The sequence below is a fragment of the Canis lupus genome, chromosome 4, assembly GCF_048164855.1.
Source record: "Canis lupus baileyi chromosome 4, mCanLup2.hap1, whole genome shotgun sequence".
NCBI classification, from domain to species: domain Eukaryota; kingdom Metazoa; phylum Chordata; class Mammalia; order Carnivora; family Canidae; genus Canis; species Canis lupus.
Window position 1 is genome coordinate 52,453,891 of NC_132841.1, and position 19,364 is coordinate 52,473,254.

Here is a 19,364-nt window from a genome sequence, read left to right on the forward strand (position 1 = left end):
GTCAGCTGGGTCTGTGCTCAATGAAAAGTCATTGCTAGAGGGTTGGGGTAACATGATGCTACAGGTAGGGAATGGCTTTTCACCAACACCAAAGATTTATTGACTTTTGGACTGGAATGGTCAGCTTCTATATTTCTAGAGAGTAAATTACCTCTTGTTAATTGTGATGCCTTAAAGAACATTTTGGATAGCGAACTTTGGCTAGAGCTTCGTGCAGTAATATGTAAAAAATGCAGTTGACCAGAAGTTTACAGTTTTGACTAATAGGATTATTAGTCAGTGAGTAATACTTCAAGTTTGCCAAGTCCCAGTTTATAGCTAGATCTTCATAAGTCAGAACTTAGTGTTCCAACAGTCAGAGGCACTATACTTGCAACTTTAATCTCAGATAGAAAAATATTAGCAAACGCTCCATTTTGGCCAAAAAATAAAACATAGGGGTATTGCCATTATACCAGGTACTTATGTTAAATTCAGTTGGCTTCGTTTGTAAGATACAAAATACAGGTGATCATTGTGGTTGTTGCAATATGTCTGAAAGTAAACTTTTTGGAAGTAGAAATTTAAAGAAGCCATATGGTACTATTAAGTAACATGGGCCCTGGAGAATTTGATCAATGAGGATCGACAATTTTGATGAAATTATTTATTGTCTGGATAATTTTTTTTATTGTCTGAATAATTTGTTGTGCCCAGCACATAGACATAATCTACATAGCTAGTAAGGCAAAAACAGTGGTCAATTTAAGGAATAAAAGAACACATTCAACCCAAAGTTTAGCACAAAGGGGGAAACAAACCCCCAGCTGGTTTATCGATTTCATTGTTTACACTCCAGCCCGTGGTTTTGGTGTGGTAGACACACATCATGGGTTTCTTGTCTTTAACATTCACTACCTTGAATAAGAAAAGTGTGTTGGTCTAAGATGGTAGCCAAGATCCAAGAGATAGCTATCATTTCCTTCTACTAATAATCTCTTTCTTGTCTTTCGTTCTGTTTCTAGGTATGTGTTTCAGTGATTTCACTGTTAATTGTTTTTAATAGTTCCTCTGAAGTTGGTGGCACTTTTGGGGAGAATAAGTTGGGGATGTACACAGCCTTTCCTCATTAAGAGATTTCCTGTTATACAATGCATTCAGGTTGTCAGCTTCTACTCCTGTTTCCTTTCATCCTTTCTTTCTTTCCTTTTGAACTTGAGCTCGCTTCACCAGAGGGAGAAAGACTAGCTCGATTGTGTTATCCTGTTAGATTGCTTAAACCATGTTTAGATAAAAAATTACTTTATGCTTTTCTTACTGCAGTTCATGATTTCCATTTTGTAAGGCATCTTTTCTAAATTTTGTGCTTTATTATTCTTGCGGTGTTGAGCGAGCGAAAACAAACTCTAGTTCATAATTCACTTTAAAGAACATACCCTTTCTTTCTATTTTCTTGTTAAAACCAAATTGTGTGCAATTTGTAGGAAATTGAAACCACATTTTTCACTTAACTTTCCAAAATTAAAATTTATGGGGAAAAAGAGGCAATAAAACAGTTACAATCTGGTCATCTATAATTATCTATGTGGTTTGAGCAGTTCCACATTTAAAAAAAGTGACACCGAGAACTTATCAAGATTTTACAACCATGGGACATTTCACTTCTCTTTTGTTGCTTTGGAGCCAAGACCTCCACCAAATGCTCAAAGTTACACCATGAATTTAGAAATTAGATGTATAAAGAGTGAACTTTGAAATGCATACAAAACAATGGACCGTATCTAAAAATAGTCGTTTTCTGCTCTCACTTAATAATGAAATTTATTACAGTAAATTTTGCCATTATATACTGTTCTTATTTCAAGTGTTGTCTCTGATTTCAGTTGCTTAGACATTCTTTTGTCATGCTTTACCTGGTAAGAAGAAACCACAGAACCAGCCAGACGCACTATTTCTGTTTATTGGTGTGGCCATTGCAGTCTTGGTATCTCTACTCCCGTGCTCCCTCCATTGTGATGAATCCCCTAGGAAAAGGGTCCTTGAGGACAGATGGGTGCTGAGCTATAACATTTTTCTCAGAATAAATAGTTTTTTCCTTCCCTTGTTCTTTTGCTATCTTATTGCCTCCATAGTATAACAGTAACAAGTTTTGGATTCTAAAAAATTAAGAACTTCAGCCTTAGCTCTTACTATTTCCCATTGTGACATATGCCCATAATTGGACAACTTGGTGCAGCCCTGGTAAAGTACTTCATTCATTCATTTTTTTTTTTCATTCAGCAAACACTTATTGAGCACTTATTTAGTTTTGAGTCTTATGTTAGAGACTTGTAGCAAAAAAAAAAAAAAAAATGCTACGGACAGTCCTGGCATGTAGTATTTTGTTGAACCTCAGCATCTTCATTAACATTTTGGAAATGTATAGATGGGCAGATCTTTGACAAGTACAGAAAAAAAAACCATTTAAAACCACTAGAGTACTGACTTGAATTCAACTGAAAATGACATTTCTACCCTAGATGAGCTTATCAAAAAACTTACAAAGACTTAAATGTTTTGCAAGTATTTTAACCGTGTCCATCTCTTCATTCTGATTTGCACAAGTGATAATTTTATTTTACTTATTCTACTTAAATTATATCAATTATTTATTATGTGTCACACTGTTCTAAGTGTTTTACAAATATTAATGCATTTGACCTCTATGAGCTAGGTATTTTATTGTCCTGATTTTACAGTTAAAGAAAGTGAGGCATGGAGTGATAAAGTCATTTGTCAGAGTTAATCAAGTGGTAAGTGGAGGAGCCATTGTCAGACCCAGGCAGTGTGGCTCAGGAACCAATCCACGTAACTGCTCTGTTTCATTGTCTTCAAGAAGAACTTCAATATTTATACCTTTATTAAAAGAGTGACAATCTCTGGGTGTCCAACACTTGGAACACGTCTGGTAGGACTCTGTGGAAAACTTACTCTGCTTGTAAATGGACAGGTTTTCAAAGAAGAGCCAATACAGAAGCCCCTGGCATGTGACAGGTTTCAAATATTTTGAGCCGAGATGTATGCTAGTTATAGAAAATCTGAAGAACAGGATAGAATAAGAAATTAACATCATCTACTACCCATCACCCAGAGTTAACTACTGCTAACATTTTCATTGCTTCTTTGATATTTTTTTCTATGCATAACAAATGTATGTAAACATTTTTTCATATTTGTGGTTGTACTATATATGTATATACACACACATAGTTTTACATCCTGTTTTTTTAAATGTAGCCTACTAAGCATTTTCCCACGCATTAAAACTTCTTCATAAACATAATGTTAAAAGGCTGCATAATCTCCCACAGTGTGGATTTACTAAATTTATCTATTCCTCTATGGCTGGGTATTTATGTTGTTTTATATATACTTTTAACATGATATACTTCTTGTTCTTTTTTTCTAAGTTTGATGCTTTAGAAAACATTTCATTTCTGGAAACTAAATATTCTAATCCTTTTTGAAATACTTTAAAAAACTGTCCTCAGTAGTTCCTTTTAGTAAAAGGTAGATTTAAAAATATGTATTTCAAATGATTTTGTTTTTATTATTTTAATATTTGCACTATAAAATAATGCTACAAAATATATAATAGTGGAAGTAAAATATGTCCGAGCATACAAATGAACGTGCGATTAGCCTAGGAAATTATATCTAGCTATAAAGTGAGCATATTAAAGCTCTTGTACATATTAATACAATCAGCCATACCTTTTAATGTGTAAGTGTTTAATCTATCAGTGTCCTTTCTCTTTTTTATCACCCAGCTGCAAACTGGATTCATTTTGGAATAATTACCTTTGGTACTAAATGTGTATTATCTGCTCAGTTAGGAAGGAGATTGGAGAGAATTCAGAAATCAATAGTAATAAAGTAAACAGAGAGAATGGAATCCATTTCCTCTCTTAGAATTTATTTGGATCCACTCTGCTAAAGACAGGGACCCTGTCTAATGGACTTTAGACAGAGGACCACAAAGAAATTCCATTGGGATCAGCTCTCCTTTAAGAATTGATCTGATATTTCAGTAAATACCCTCCTGTTAGAATATTAAAATATAGGTCTTTAATGACCCCAGGAAAGCTTTGACTTCTGTTTACAGAATTGATTTTAGTTTCTCTTTCAATGTTTATATGTCTACAACTGGGCGTGCCTCCTTTATGCCCAGCCTCTCTCTGGCCTTCATAAAACTATTTTTGACAGAGGATTGATGTTGGAGTCACTGGTGTTATGCTAACTACAATCTCATTGTCCGAAGGGAAATAAATCCAGGGCCCCATATTGCTGACTATAAAGGAGGCTCTCTATAAAGTTTCAGTGTTGGTGTCATCAAGAGGAAAGATAATTTAATACTCAGATTGGGACAGGTCTGTAGTAGCTCTCCTTTAGCACAAATGTGAGAGAGTGAGTTTACCTTGCCCAGACCTCTAAATATTCTGGCAGGCTAATGAAACTCAGAGAATTGGCATGCCCAGCTTCCCTCGTTGACATTCTAAATCCCACAGCCAAGAAAATATTCCTGCCACGTAAAGGAAACTCATAACTGCTGTTATTCAGTGTGTGTTTATCTCCCTCATGTAATACTGTTATTTTGTTTTCTCCAAATCCTAGACTCTATGGGAGCTTATTGACTTATGTCACAACTAATGGCATTACTACGAGCAGGTGTACTGGAACCCCACGTTCACACTGTGTCCTACTGAGTGTGGTTTTCATTGTAGGGTGGTTGGTCTGGGATTCAAAATGACCTGATTTGGTGCCTTCAATACCAAAGCCCAAGGTCAGGGCTATGGTGAGTCAAAGATCTCTTTTCTGTGTTCTGAGTTAGTTAGAGCTGATTTCCGAATCTTGGCCAAGGGAACACAGTCAGATTCTGAATTTATTTCAAAAGCAAAATCAGGCTAAAAAGATGGCATTGCATATTTTGGGAAATGGATCTTCCTGATTCAGGTTTCTAATATTTTTGTGGCAATTTTCTTAAAAGTTCAATAAAGCCCAAATCATTTCCCATGCAATAAGAAATTCAGTATGCTTCTATCTTTTACAAAGTCTAATTATAAATGTCTTCATCATCAGAGTCCCAGTCTTACACCCTTCTGACTTCCACACTCAGTAAGAGGTACAGTTGGCATATATCTCCCGCAAGAGACTTGCTGCCCCTGGCACAGAAAGGCTATCAATCTCATGTCTCTTCCACAGGGACTTGCCATGCCATGGGGAGCAACCTGACAAGAGTTTTCAGGGGGCATACCTCAACCCCTGCTAAGATCTTTCTGCTTTGTAGAGAGAAAGAAAAGTAGGACTTTGAAACAGGCCAAAATATTTCAGGAGAGAAATGTGCAATTAGTTCTTCCACCCATCTCCCTTGCCATTATACCGTCCTTTTACGTCCATGAAACTCTATTTGCAAGCCTTGCCTTCCCTCCACAGGCACATTTGAAGCCTGCTTAACTGGTATTCTGAGGGCAGAATGGCATTATTTGTGATTCCCTTGCAATCAACTCAGAGCACGGACGGGAGGATGTCAGTTTTGCAAGGACAGCATTACTGGCTGTTCTCTCTGCTTAGCCCCAGAATGCTCGTTTGCTTGTGAAGACGAAGGCTTAATGTGTTCCCTTCTTCTCCCCTGTCCTCTCCATATTCCTGCTGAATCTCACATTCCTCTAAGCACAGCCCTGAGAGCTCCAGCCTTTCAACAAACCAGAAAGAGGAAGACGTTCTCTGAAAATGAGGCATTAATCGTTTGTGAATCCGAAGATGGTTAACTGATGTGTGCATTCAATTAAGATAAGGATTTTTTTTCAGTTAAGAGACTCCCCAGGAAGAGAGGGTTTATTCTCATTTCTGGGGTATGAACAGTTAATGAAGAAAGCATATCACAATTCCACCCGTGTTACCCAGAGCTGCCTCAAGATTCCATACAATTGTCAAGTTACTTGATTAAGGAAAACTTGCCAGGTGAGGTTAAACAAGCTGGAAGGTGGTAATGGAGAAGTGTTTGTCACTTCTCATCTTTCCTAAGGGTGACATCACCACCATACACCTCACAGAAAATGATTTGGGGCTTGGTGTGATTCAGTTTGGAAAATTTTCCCGTTTTAAACTTATGTCAAATCTTGATACAGCATATGTAGGTATGTATTTGTATTTTCAAGTCGAAGCTGGATAGTTTCTCTGGAGGCATCTTTTATTGTTTGTTTTCTTTTATGTTGCCATGAAGGGAAACAACATCATCTCTCTCGATGTATTAAATGCTTCTATGGGGGCAGTCCAGAGTAAAGGGTGAATAAGTGGATGGGCACTGGAGACAGAAGGCCTGAGTATGAGTCCTGGTCCTCGGGGACTTCCCTTAGCTGTAAAACAGAGATGACAACAACACAGTCTTCATAGGGATGGCTATGACTTCATGATATATAATATAATGCTGAGCACAATCTCTGGGACATTCCAATTGTGCACCAGTTACTATGGGCTACATTACGATCACATTTTCATTACAAGATTGTAGGTCAAGTCACAGCGTATTGTTTTTAATCCCAGGGTTGATTTGTTTTGTTTTACAAAACAGACTTTAAGAGAGATTGGTAATGGTTTTAAAAAATGTAGATACTTCATGGACATGCTCCATGATGCTTTCAGGATCTTTTGGGAACCTTTATTGGTCTTCCTTGTGGTCAGTGTTCCTTTGATAAGGTGGCAGGGCCATTTGGATTTGAAATGGACAGTAATCTAAGAGATGGATCTTGTGATGAAGATTTTGCTGTCTGAAGGGCAGGCACCTTTTCCATAGGTGCAATTCAGTCACACTTCTTTTCCCTCACCCCAGATTAATAGCCTCTATTTTCTCATCTGTGAAATAGGAATATCTTCCTCTTGGGGTGTTGAAGAAAAAAATAAGTTAACAAAAGTAGAATGCCAAGTATCACTTCGCAATAAATAATACTTTTTATTTTAAATCAAGCTTACGTGGAGGACTGATGCAGGGGATCTAGGGTTGATTGGGCTCCAACATTTGAGTTTTCATTCTGGTTCAACTGTTAACTGATCTTGTATTGACCACTTATGGTCTCTGAGCTTGGGTTGTGTTTGCTGGAAAAGAAGAGATCTTTGCAGCACTAAAGTCCTGAAATTGATTGAATGGATGTGCCCCTCTCCTGACCGTATCAAGATCAAGTTAATGCAGAGTTAGAAAGGAGACTCAAAGGAATGTATTCTTACCTAAAAGTTGTTTTGGTAGCTTTTGAAAAATGCAATCCAGTACGTTTGATTTTGTTCTTAAAGGGTCACAGTGTCTATTGTCCCAATGTAATCATAAAAATTTTCCATCTTGGAATAGGTCAGTGGTTTATTAAGCTTAGTCTCTGCCCCTGCAGATATGCCCCAACCCTCTGAAAGACCCAGCAACGATATCTGACACAGTGGCCTCAGGCAAAGTGAATTCTGCAGATGGAGTTCAATATGTATTTTCATTTTCTCTAAATTTGCCGGCCTCCAATAGGACAGGCAAAGTATATAGAGAGAATACGGAAGGCAGGTCACTCTTTTTCCTTGTTCCCATTTATTATTCATTTTAAGAGGCTCCGTTACACCCATCAATTTAGAGAGAAGTGGGTGATTCAGTTTGGAGAATTTCAGTATCTACTTCTACTTTGAAGGAAGAAGAAGGTCCAGGGGAGTCAGAGCAGGAATGTGTCTTCTTAAAACACAAGATGCCATTTCTGAAGGCTGACAAGCCTGGTGTGAGCCTGTGCCCACTTGGAAAAATAGACTTGTTAGAAGTCGATTGTGTGGCTACCAGGTCTACTTTGGGGATGTTTCCGAATTCAGTGATGACTTAGTCTCTGCACTTGGTCCTTTTTCCTCTCCACCCACAGCCAATTTGGCACCCCAAAAGCTGTCCCAATTTCTAACCACCATGAGTGTATAGCATATTTCCATTTCTGTCCTCGAGGATTTAACCTATCAAAGTCACTTCTGTTAGTAAAAATTAGTCTACTATTGCTCTATCAGCAGACTAATGCTGTTCTCTAACAGCATATTGTCATAAAGTCTATTCATGACGCACATATTCTAAGAGAACCATTTGCAGCTCTTAGAAGGGCTAAACAGAGATATTAATTAAATGTCTTCCCAAGAGCTGAAAATCATCAAAAGCCACACTTGCTAATGGAAACAATCATGACATCCTTAAATATGGACTGTGCCATACTATCCTTAAGAGTTCTTGGCATAGCTTTGACTAAGCCTCTCTCCCACCCCCAACTCCCTCTTGCCCTTGGTATTCATGTGGATTAGGGAAGCCTTCAAGCACTTAGGAAGAGAAGTAAAAAAAGATCACAGCTTACAAGTGGAGGCTGGTTTGTTTCTTCTGTTTATGCTTGGCCCACCAGCAATAGCCAGTGTTTCCTTTACCTCCTGGACAGTGTGGCCCATGTTACAATTAGACTCCCACTTCCTTCTTTTCCCTCTATTTTTAGAGAACAAATCCTACCACCATGGTGATTGCTCTCTGATGCAGTCTCTAGATCCCTTCTCTTTGGGACCTGAATTCAAGTAGGACTCTGGAAGGCTTTGGGTCAATAATTTGGTGACTGGTTCATTCTTTTTAGCTCTTAAGAGTTGACATAGGCTTTGAAAGAAAAAAAAAAAGAGTTGGCATAGGCTTTCAAACAGAGACTTGAAAAAGACATACAACAGTCTTCTGTGCACCTGGCTTAGGTGGGTGGGTTCAAGGCTTTTCCTTTCTGAAGGTCAGAACCAGTGTCAAATTTACAGCAAACCCACTTATGATGCTTGCTGCTCCCTTTGGTTTTTATCGTCACAGTAGGTTTAACCTGACCAAGAAGTAATTACACCATTATTTTTTATGTGGTGCTTTATTACTTGCTTTTCAAAATTGGTTTCCAGCATCTCATGAGCTAATAGCAACAAATGTGTGATTGTAATGTTCACTCTGTCAGGAGACGTGGGGTTATTGCGGAAGTGGCCACATACCCATTGCCCACAGAATAACTGTTACTCCAAAACAAGTGAATTGCTTAACTAAACATCTATTGATTGTAAGTCATCAGGGACCAGTATTAAGACCACCAGCATCCAAAGAAGATTAAATTCTGGTTACATATACAGATGTATTTTGTCAATATTTGGGTCAAGAAGCCCCATTCCTTTGTGATCTACAAGTCCAAGTCTCGGGCAGGTTGGAAGCAGTAGAACCTCATTGGGGTGACCAGTAAGTGGCCAACCTGGTTCCATCTACTCCTTAAAAGACAGGTGTCAAAATTGGAGGCATGAAAAATATTAAGAGCTACAGAAATTCCCTCATCCTCATCCCTGCTATTCTAACAGGAATTATTCAGATCTGAAGGTAAACTTGGCATCATAACTTTTGCCTTGGGCACCTGGAATTCTACACTATTCTTAGGCCTGAGTTGACTCTAATCTGGAATTGAATGTCCCCTACTCTCTTGTATGCCTCTCGTGATTAGGTAAGCTTCTCATGATAAGCTAAGTTAATCAGATTTGCCAACATCCCTTATTCTCTTTGTGTGCTCAGATGTTTGGGTTTGCTGAGTGAGATAAAAAAAGGTATTGGATTGGATTAAGGCATTCATGAGTCTCCTAAAGTTGTGTTTGCTATTTACGCCAATGATCTTGGAATGCTCTACTTTAACAGTTTCTCCTCAGACCTCTCTTGGTTGATTACCCAGGTATACAAGATGGTTGGACAACACCTTTCATTTTAAGCTTTGGAGTAGATAATGAATAAAGGGACAATGAGGATGTGTGTTAAGGCTTAAAAAGAAAAGGGTTCTGACTCCTGTTCAGGTGGAGTAGGCTTCCTGGCTGAGTCTAAAGCTAATGATATGCAGCAATAATGATCATGTAGGTTGGGTCAATACTGAAAAAGGCTGATTTCCTGGAGTTTAGGCGCAAAATAATGTCTAGGCTTATCTGCAAAGCCATTGTAGCTCTCTACATAACATATTTGGGATGAGTGCTCTTTGATTTATTGAAATATTACAAAATAATCAGTTAATCCTCTAATCCCTCATCTCAGTTACAAGTACTTTCCTGTCTTATTAGTGGAATTAATGGATTATTTGGAGTCATTTTTAGTTTGCTTTTCTTGGGACTCTTTCCCCCTCTCAATCTGTCTACAGAGCCCTGCTATAACTTCATTATCCAGCTCTTCTGAAACCTGTCCACTGGCTTAGAGGAAACAGCTCTGTGAACAGTGGGAGTAGTTTTTCGAGTTGTCTCATAAAACCGTGATATTAACAATCACAAGTAGGACCTCAGCCCAGAACTCTGTGCTTGGTTAGTGCAGGGCTTGGTGAAGGAAGGGTTTCTTAGCTTTGGAGTCTGGACTCGGTGCTGTTCCCTGCTGAGAGCCATAAGTTACCAGTAGCTTGTTCTAGGAGAGTAATAAGTATTGTTGTTTAGCAATTGTGTTGTTGAAATTCAGCTCCACTATGTCTGACAGTATTTATCTAAAATACTTTCCCTGGTGCGTGTTCAAGTTCCAGTAAACCGTGTCTTATTGTGCGACCTTTTCATTTTCCAGTGAAAAGGGATCAGCTCGTCAGATAAAAGCTACAAGCCAGAGTACAGGAAAAATGCGTGCTCAGAAAATCCAAGCATGATTGAAAACAAGATGTGTTAAATCAATGCGGTTTATCGCCTGCCTATTCCCGGCAATTGCTGTTCTAAGCTCATTCTGAACACACACTGGATGATAAAAGTACGGTGTCAAGCACTCGCTGGGGTGGGAACGTAAGAAAACATGTTTATCAGACAGGCTGGGTGATTTTACCCCCTTGATAACAGTTATTGTCAAAACTCTTTGGGAAGAAATCTGAAGAACAATTATAGAAGGAATATTACTCTCGTTATATCAGAAGATATGCCAGTCGGGAAGAAAATTATGGATTTATCCTTAAATGCTAAGAAAGACAGACTGTGTTGGCTTTCAGTACTTAAACATCATCATCCATTACACAGAGAAAATCATCCTCCTCTTCTACTTCAAGTGAGCAAGTCTGGCTTTGAGACCTAATCATAAGTGAATCCAATTAAAAAAAAATTCTAAAGTGAAAAAGATTGAAAGGCCAAAAAAAAAAAAAAAAATCAACCCCAAAACAAAACACACACACACACACACACACACACACACACACACACACGAAGATCTTTAAGCTTCTGTTTGCTTGAGGGATTTAATTTTAGTTTTAAACTTGTATCAAATTTGGAAATCTAAATTAAGGCTCTTGAAAGGCCAAGCTGTTCAGAGCACATGATAGGCAGTAACAGGGGCAACTTTTCTCATCAACTTTATTACAATTAGAGAGCAGTACAGTTTTCCCTAATTATTGTACGTTCACCTACTTCCCATTTTAGATAGAGTGTAACCCTCCAGGGCAAGAAAGGGTCTGTTTATGAAGAGATGCTCTACTTCTGCCAGTGACTTCTCACCAATGATCATCTAGAAAATACCAACTGGTTGTGATATGAAATAAGTGGGTTTAATGTATCTCAACAGCATTCTGTGTTCTCTTTTCCCCAAAAGACAAATCAGCCTTTGAGAGCCCAATTCAAACCTGACAGAAAACACAGTTTCGTGATCATTTGTGGGGAAAGTTTAAGATAGCAGGGTGGCCTCCCCACAAAAGCTTTGTGTTTGTTGACGGTGAGCTTTAAGTGAAAAAACGTGATTTGTTTGCTTGTACAACATCAGGAGTCTAGGCACAAGAATTCTTCCTCAGGTGGATTTCTGTTTCACAGATGCTTAGTGAAAAGGAGCCATTTAATTGATTTGCTACCAGGACTGGTCAATATGTTTCAAATTGGGATTCATCAATATTAAAATAAGGTAGTCATCCTGAAAGAGTAAGTAAAGCACTGAGGCTTTTGTTCTGATTTGTACAGCCAGCACTGTCTGTGCCTCAGTTTCTCACCTTGGAATTGAGAGTAATGATTTTTGACATGTATGTCAGGAGGAATCACTAAGATAATGTGGAGGAGTCACTGAGATAATGTCTATAAAGCACTTGATGTTCCTGGGAAAAGGGTCTTATGTGACCTTAGGGTGTGTTTAAAATGACACCTCAACAAGGAATCATCATGATTGTTAGCATCTATTAAAAGTCTTCAGAGGTCCTTATAACTTAGAGAATACGTGAGGTTTCAGATGCAAAAATCTTAAAAATTAGTTGTAACTTGTCAAAGTATAAACTGGTATACATTTGGTAAAGGATACTTAGAAAGTGTATGTGTCAAAAGACTTGAATTGTACATATTCTTTTATCCAAGAATTTCTCCTGAGTGTTGTTCATTATAGCACTTCTTAAACCAGTGAAAATTTATATAAATTTATATAAATTTATAACCAGGGAAAGAAGGCATACATCCCCATTAACAGGGAATTTGTTACGTAAATAATGACCATCCATATAATGCAATATGCTGCAACCCTTAAAAAGAATGAAAGTGATATAAATATGTACATCATTTATATTTATATAAAACAGTATTGTGAAAATGTCCGAAAGCATATAACTAATATAAATGATGACTGTTTATGAATAGGGTTATAATGGGGCCTTTATCCTCTTCTTTGTATCTCTTTTGTATTTTTTTAGACAATAAGAATGTATTTGTTTTATTTTTTTTTAAAGATCTTATTTATTTATTCATGAGAGACACACAGAGAGAGAGAGGCAGAGACACACAGGCAAAGAGAGAAGCAGGCTTCATGCAGGGACCCCGATGTGGGACTTGATCCCGGGACTCTAGGATCACGCCCTGGGCAGAAGGCAGACAGTTAACTGCTGAGCAACCCAGGGGTCCCTGTATTTGTTTTAGATTTAGAGAAACAGTAAAGTTGCTTCTATTTTAAAAAACAAAAGCAAGTCACTCTTGACTCTTTCTCCTGCTCTTGATTGCTTTTGCTTCTTGTAGAGTTATTAATTTCCAAATGTACACAGATTCTTTGCATTCCAACTGACAGTCCTGACGGTCTTTCATCTTTTTCTCCAAGAGCCTCCGTGCTTCAACATCCTGGGTTCTGATCCCCTTTCCCTCTCACTTTCCCTCCTCAGTCTATACCTCGCCTGCTCCCCAGCTCTGCTCCTTGTGGACTTTGTAATGAGGACTCAGTCACATAAGCCAACGAGTACCTCTGATGCATCTTTAGTAGACAGCAGTAGTCACTCCTTCACTTGATTTTTGAATCTCAGGGTTGTTGCCACACATACAGAAGTTGGAAGGCTACAAATAAGAAGTCAGGGCACGCTCAAATTCAGATTAGAAATTTTCTTTTGGCTCCTATTTTGGTAAATTCTGCCCACGTTGGCTTCATCCTGACACCCTTCTGGTTCAGCTACAGCTCTCTGCAGCTCAGTGAGCCTCTTCCCAAACCTGTCCTGAACCTCACTGGCTCCTGAGGCCAGGCACTGAGCTGCACAAGCATTTCACCTTGAAAGCCGGCTTTGCTTGCAAAAGGTATGGTTTTTGGTTTTGTAGGGAGACCATCCCTTCCACAGAAGAGACGACGGACCAGAATGTCACTAATGCACGAAACATCTAGGAAGATAGTGAAATATCTAAGTGCCTGGAAATGCAACAAATTTCTTCATTAACCATATTTCTGGCTCTTGATTAGGTTTCTGGTTGATTTTTCGGTTTATATATTTTAAAGTCAGTCTTAAAGATAGGTTTGTGAAGATAACTTGCTGTTTTATTGTGTACCTCTGGTTGTTAATTTAGTGACTGAGGGAAAAATGGGGCCATTATGGAACAAAAAGGCTCGCCTAACACATATGTAATAACTCTCATGCCCAGAATGGATCTGCCTTGAAGGGAAATGCTCCGCTGTTACTCCTTTAGTTCAAATATAGAGTAGTCACCAGGGAAGCTTGGAGACCCAGGTGCTGGTTTTATCATTGCCTCTGCTATGAGGTTTTATTTATTACTTGGCATAGAGTCTAGATATTTGTTTGGACATTAAATGGCAATAGAATATAAATATTACCTTCCTAATATCTGCATTTCTTTTTATTTCCAGTCAAAATGACATCATGTCACACAACCATTAAAAAAAGGAAATTAAAACCCCAGAAATATGTTAAAGCGCTGCAGTGAGTCGCTGAGCTATAAAAGCAGAGGAACTCTGTGCGCTAACACTGGAATGGCACCGAAAGTGCTTTTCCTGTGCTGTTTGGGATCACAGCTCTCCAGCCCCCCATTTCCATTGTTTCCGAGAAGTTAAGGAGGACAGAGGAGTGATTTCTCTAAAAAGAAACTCTGAAAAGAGAAAAATCAATTTTCATAACTGAGGAGGCATCCTTCTTGACTATATGATTTTGATTCACAAATTAATCCCCTTAAGAGAATTTCCTTATTCGATGTGTTTGTGAAATGGATAAAAGAAAGAAAGAAAGAAAAAGACTAACGGCATGAAAAGGCCACAAATCGCATGTATGTTTAGTTAGAATTTGCTCATTACCAGATGTTTTGAACGGATTTTGTAATCTTGTCATTAGTACTAGTGCGTAAAATCGAGTTGTATTATTTTAAATGTTCTTTGCATGTAGCATTTCATGCTGCATGATCATTTGGACACTGGAAACAACAGTTTTGGAAAACCAGAGTTTATCTGTCTTGGCCAGGACCTCTGTTGAAGCCCACAGAAGGGCTCTGCCTAGATTGGTTTTGCATAGAAAGTTACTGGTTTCCTTTGGAGGAGTCTGAAATTGTGAGATTGGGAAAGTACCCAAAGCCATTTATAAGCATGTCCAACACAAGGCCATATATAGGGGTTTGATTTTCTTTTTTAAAAGATTTAATTTATTTGTTTGTTTATTTATTTATTTATTTGTTTGTTTCAGAGAGCTAGAGTAAGAGAGAGTGCAAGTGAGCACGTGAGATCATGAGGGAGGGAGAAGGACGGAGGGAGAAGGACAGAGGGAGAGGGACAGAGAGAATCTTAAGCAGACGCCTGGCTGAGCACAGAACCGGACATGGAGCTCTAACTCAGACTCTGAGATCATGACTTAGGCCGAAATCAAGAATCTGACGCTTCGCCAACTAAGCCACCCAGGCAACCTTGATTTTTTTTTAACCATGTAATTAACTTCTACTCTTTGAAAAGTAATGACTTTGATGCCCCTGAAATTCCAACTCCATGCATAGATCACGTGCTGTCTACCACTCTCCACTCACTAGTATCGTATCCTAGCTATTGGTGAGAGGACTGTTCTGAAATCTCAGCTGATACGTCTGCCCTGAAAACTTACTTTCCTGTGTAGAAGCATTTGATCTTGCTTTCTATGCATTTATAGGAGAGCTTCAGACTTACTGTAGCATATATACACAGCTCCATAGGGTCCTACAGAGCTTACTCAGCTAACAGCTAACATGTTATCTATCTCCAAGTTTAAACAGGACAGTTGGAAACATCTGGAATTCAAATGTGTGGCTCCTCAATAATCTGATTGCCTTAAATCCGTGTCTCCTACAAAGTGTAGTGTGACCCTAAGCAAAGGCTTCATGTGAAACAGGAGCAGGGTGGTAATCTACCGTCTGAGCCTCGGGAAGGCAAGAGGGTGGACTTCTGAATGGAGGGAAGCCTGGGTGTGAAAGTTGGAGCTGCGTTCCAACTCAACAGGGTAGTTCGTCCATCTTTTGGAGTTGGATTACATATACCTTTCAGGAAGTTTATTTTCAATGGCTTTTGGTGTTGTGATACAAAACAGTTAATTCCTACAAATGCCGTCTGGACATATGGTAGGCACTAAAAATGATCATTGAATCAATGGAGAATTTATTATCTTGTCAAATTTTTCAAATGCCTACATTGCTCCCATTCTATTGCAATGATTTAAAAATTAGGCCTTTTAAAATTTGGGAGTACAGATTTTTCTAAAGTTCTGAGCTTCCTTTATTCTGCTACTGTCCCTGCCTGGTTTAGGATGACCTCTGCAGCCCTCTTCAGAGACTGTGGAACAGGTGTCTGGAAGCAGGGTCACATAATGCTCTCTCATCCTTGCATTCCTTTTGCAGTCTATAGCTTCATCTGCTTTTCTTTTTTCAACCTAAGATGCTCATGCTTCGTTATTTGTGGTTAATTATGCCCAATTAAGTTTTTTTTTCTTTCTCTACTAGATTCCCAGAATTGTCCCAAGTTTTAGGGGGAAAAATTGATTAGTCCCATTTCTACTGGTGCCTCCTGAGTCCCGTGCTTGAATACAATGAGGTCACTTTGTTGAAGGATTAACTTTATATTACATTCTTGCAGAGTAGACGTATGTCCCTAAGGTACGACTACCCCCACTGATGAAATAAATATACCATTCTTTATGATTCCTCCTCGTTACCCTCTCTGTTGATTTTCAGAGAGTTTATGAATAGTCACATATTTATACAACTGGCCAAAAGTATACTACTTATTTTTCTTATGGTCTGTAATAACCTATGCAAGGTTATTAAAGGGTATACAGACCCCTTTTAAGGCATAGTTTCTTATGTCATTACTTTATACAAGGAGGTCAAATTCCATCTCAGCAACAATCTCTTGCTCTTAACCTTTTTCTCCGATTATAAAAGTAATATATGTTCATTGTGGAAAACTTGGAGAATGCACAGAGCAAAGAGAAGGAAGAAAAGCACTTTAAAATTCACTTTTTAGAAATAACTACTGTTAGGCAGTCTCTACACAGATGCTTTTTTTAAAAAATTCTATGTACATTCATTTTATAAAAGTAACCATATTGTACATATGTTCCTGGAATCTGCTTGATAACCTAGGAATATATTATATATCAAGCAATATTTTTTCCTACGGCATTGCTTTTGAGGACTGCATCATATTCCATTCATTGGTATGCCATGATTTAACCATCCTGCTCCCTAAACATTCAATCTGTTTTCAGTTCTTTTGTTTTTTGTTTTTTAATTAATAGCCTTTATCTGATGGACCCTCTCACTGAGAAATCAGTTATTTTTCCCCTAGTCAGTGCAATCAAAGAAATCATCAGGCACCTGTGGATTTAAGACAATGAGCTTTGTCTTGCATTTTTTTGGTGTGTGTTATCTTTGTCGATAGCACTGGACCATGCCATTGTAGTATTCAGTATCTGAATTAAGGGCAGGTTATTATATTTAAAAATATGAGTGTAAAGCAAATCATAAAGGCATGGGAAATAAATTAAAAGCCTTTGTCTTACTATCCAAAATATTTCCCCTCACATGGTATACTTTCCATAGAGTAGATGCTTATTTTCCTTTGAATAATGGGTTTAATATATCTAACTCAATTACTCTTTGTGGCAGCAGAATGACTTCTCCTCAGCTCTTTAGCTATTAGTTCCATATAATATTTGAATTGGTTCTTTTAATTGCAGATAGTAAGTGTTGGTCATTCTGTTGTGCGTTGGCTGGTGGACAGAGAAACACATCCTCCCCATACATGTCAGACATTCATTTAACAACTATGGGTTTCTTGACACAGTAGGAATTAATTCATTATGCAAACAACTGAATGAGCAGATTAACAATTCAAGTTTTATTGGTGGCTTAGAATGAAAAATAAAACCAAGAATTAGAATTTTCAGGATGCTGAATTATGTCTTCAGATATTAAAATGATGCATTTAATTGTCTAAAGCTATTTTTATGGTTAAATATCTTTGATGGTAATTAGTATTATGGGTGGGGGATGGATGTGATATATAACTTAAACCTAGGTGCCCATTCCTGTCCCTTCCATGCATTTCTTGATTAAATACTGTGGATTTTACGAGTAACAGCTTCCCTGCATAAAGAGTTCTATGGCTTTTTCTCTACACGTCTAATTTGAAAAAAGAATTCTTCTCAAGGGTTTAGAAAGTAATTCATAAAATGGGAGGAATAATAAATATTGTGCCTTAACTCATATACTAGTATAGATAGAGAGATTTGGTACACCTGGGTATAATTTTAGTTAATTTCCACAAGAGACAGGTTGAAAGTTTACTGTTTGGAAGCGGGGGAAGGAGGGAGAAGATGGCTAAATCTCATATTTGCAAAAATGATTACATTGTCTTAAATGAAAATGCTACTCTATTAACAACTTCAATAAGCATCACATTTGGGAAAAAATCTTTTCAATAAAAAGTTACCTGAAGTTCACTCCAACTTAAAATATACAAGTGAAGAAAAAGTACTTACTCTGATTTATGTGTCTTTTGGAGGTGTAATTATTGGCTTTTTACTCACCTATGTAAAACAATGTACTTTTGTAAATGGATTTCTGGCCACTTTACGCAGCTTTTTTTTCCCTTACATAAAAAGTAAGCACTGTCAATCAAGGAATTTTAAGGTTTATTTCCTCTTTAGAAATGATTGATAGCCTTTTAGATTTACAAGTTGACAAGTTAAAGGGTTCTATTGGTATAATTATGTACTAAATTCACAGTCTTTCAATTTAAATGTCCTTTTAAAACCACAAGATTATCATACCTGTATTTTGAAAAGTGGGCCAGTCAGTTTGGGTTGGTATACAAATTGCTTCCATTAGCCTTGGGACCTATTTGAATTTAATACAGTTTTTTAAAGTTAGTAGTAGTATGAATCTTACTTTTAAAATTTAGGTTAATGGAAATGCATTTTAAGTAAAGCATGTGGCAACTTGTTTTCTAATGTATAGCTAAATGTCAGAACTACAAAAACTGTCTTTTTACTCTGCATGGGAGAAAATATGTGGTTGAAAACGTTAGTTACACTAAAAGAGAAAAGAAGGAAAAATACCCCCCCACACACCCTCCTATTACTTAGGGGATACAGAGGACGTGGGTAGAGGACAGAGCTGCCATCTTTTCCTGGTCAGATGAGGAAGGCTTGATATTTCATATCTTAGGAAGAAATTTGGAAAATTCTAGACCAGAGTCTACTTTGTATCACATTTAACTCAAGGATGCTTTGAGGAGGGTATAGACAGTATGGGTACAATAAAGCCCATTGTCTCCAAATATTATTACAAGTTTACTCTTCTAGTCTTTTTAAAAATTTTTCTTGGAGACCCAGCTGTTCTAAGCTAGTGCTCTACAGAGGCTGATCTTCTTCCTGAGATAATATTGATGTTGGTGAATGAGTCTGTCATTTTAGATGTGAGGGTGTTGTATCAAGGGCATTTTCAACACCTATCACCTTGCAGGCTCTATCAAAGGGTAGAACACGCTTTCTATGCCAAGAAGATCCTGTCTCCCTGCTCCTGACCACATTCTTGCAGGCTTAATTGCCATGGAGGCCTGAGGTATATCTGCTGAGGTCCACTAGAGATTTTTCAGTGAAGCAAGTCCTTGTTCT

General features: G+C 37.9%; 1 protein-coding gene across 15 annotated transcripts in view; it reads left to right on the top strand.

The window, feature by feature from the left end:
* Positions 1–19,364, top strand: part of EBF1 (EBF transcription factor 1) — a 393,004-nt gene that overhangs the window by 339,594 nt on the left and 34,046 nt on the right. The window lies entirely within an intron of this gene.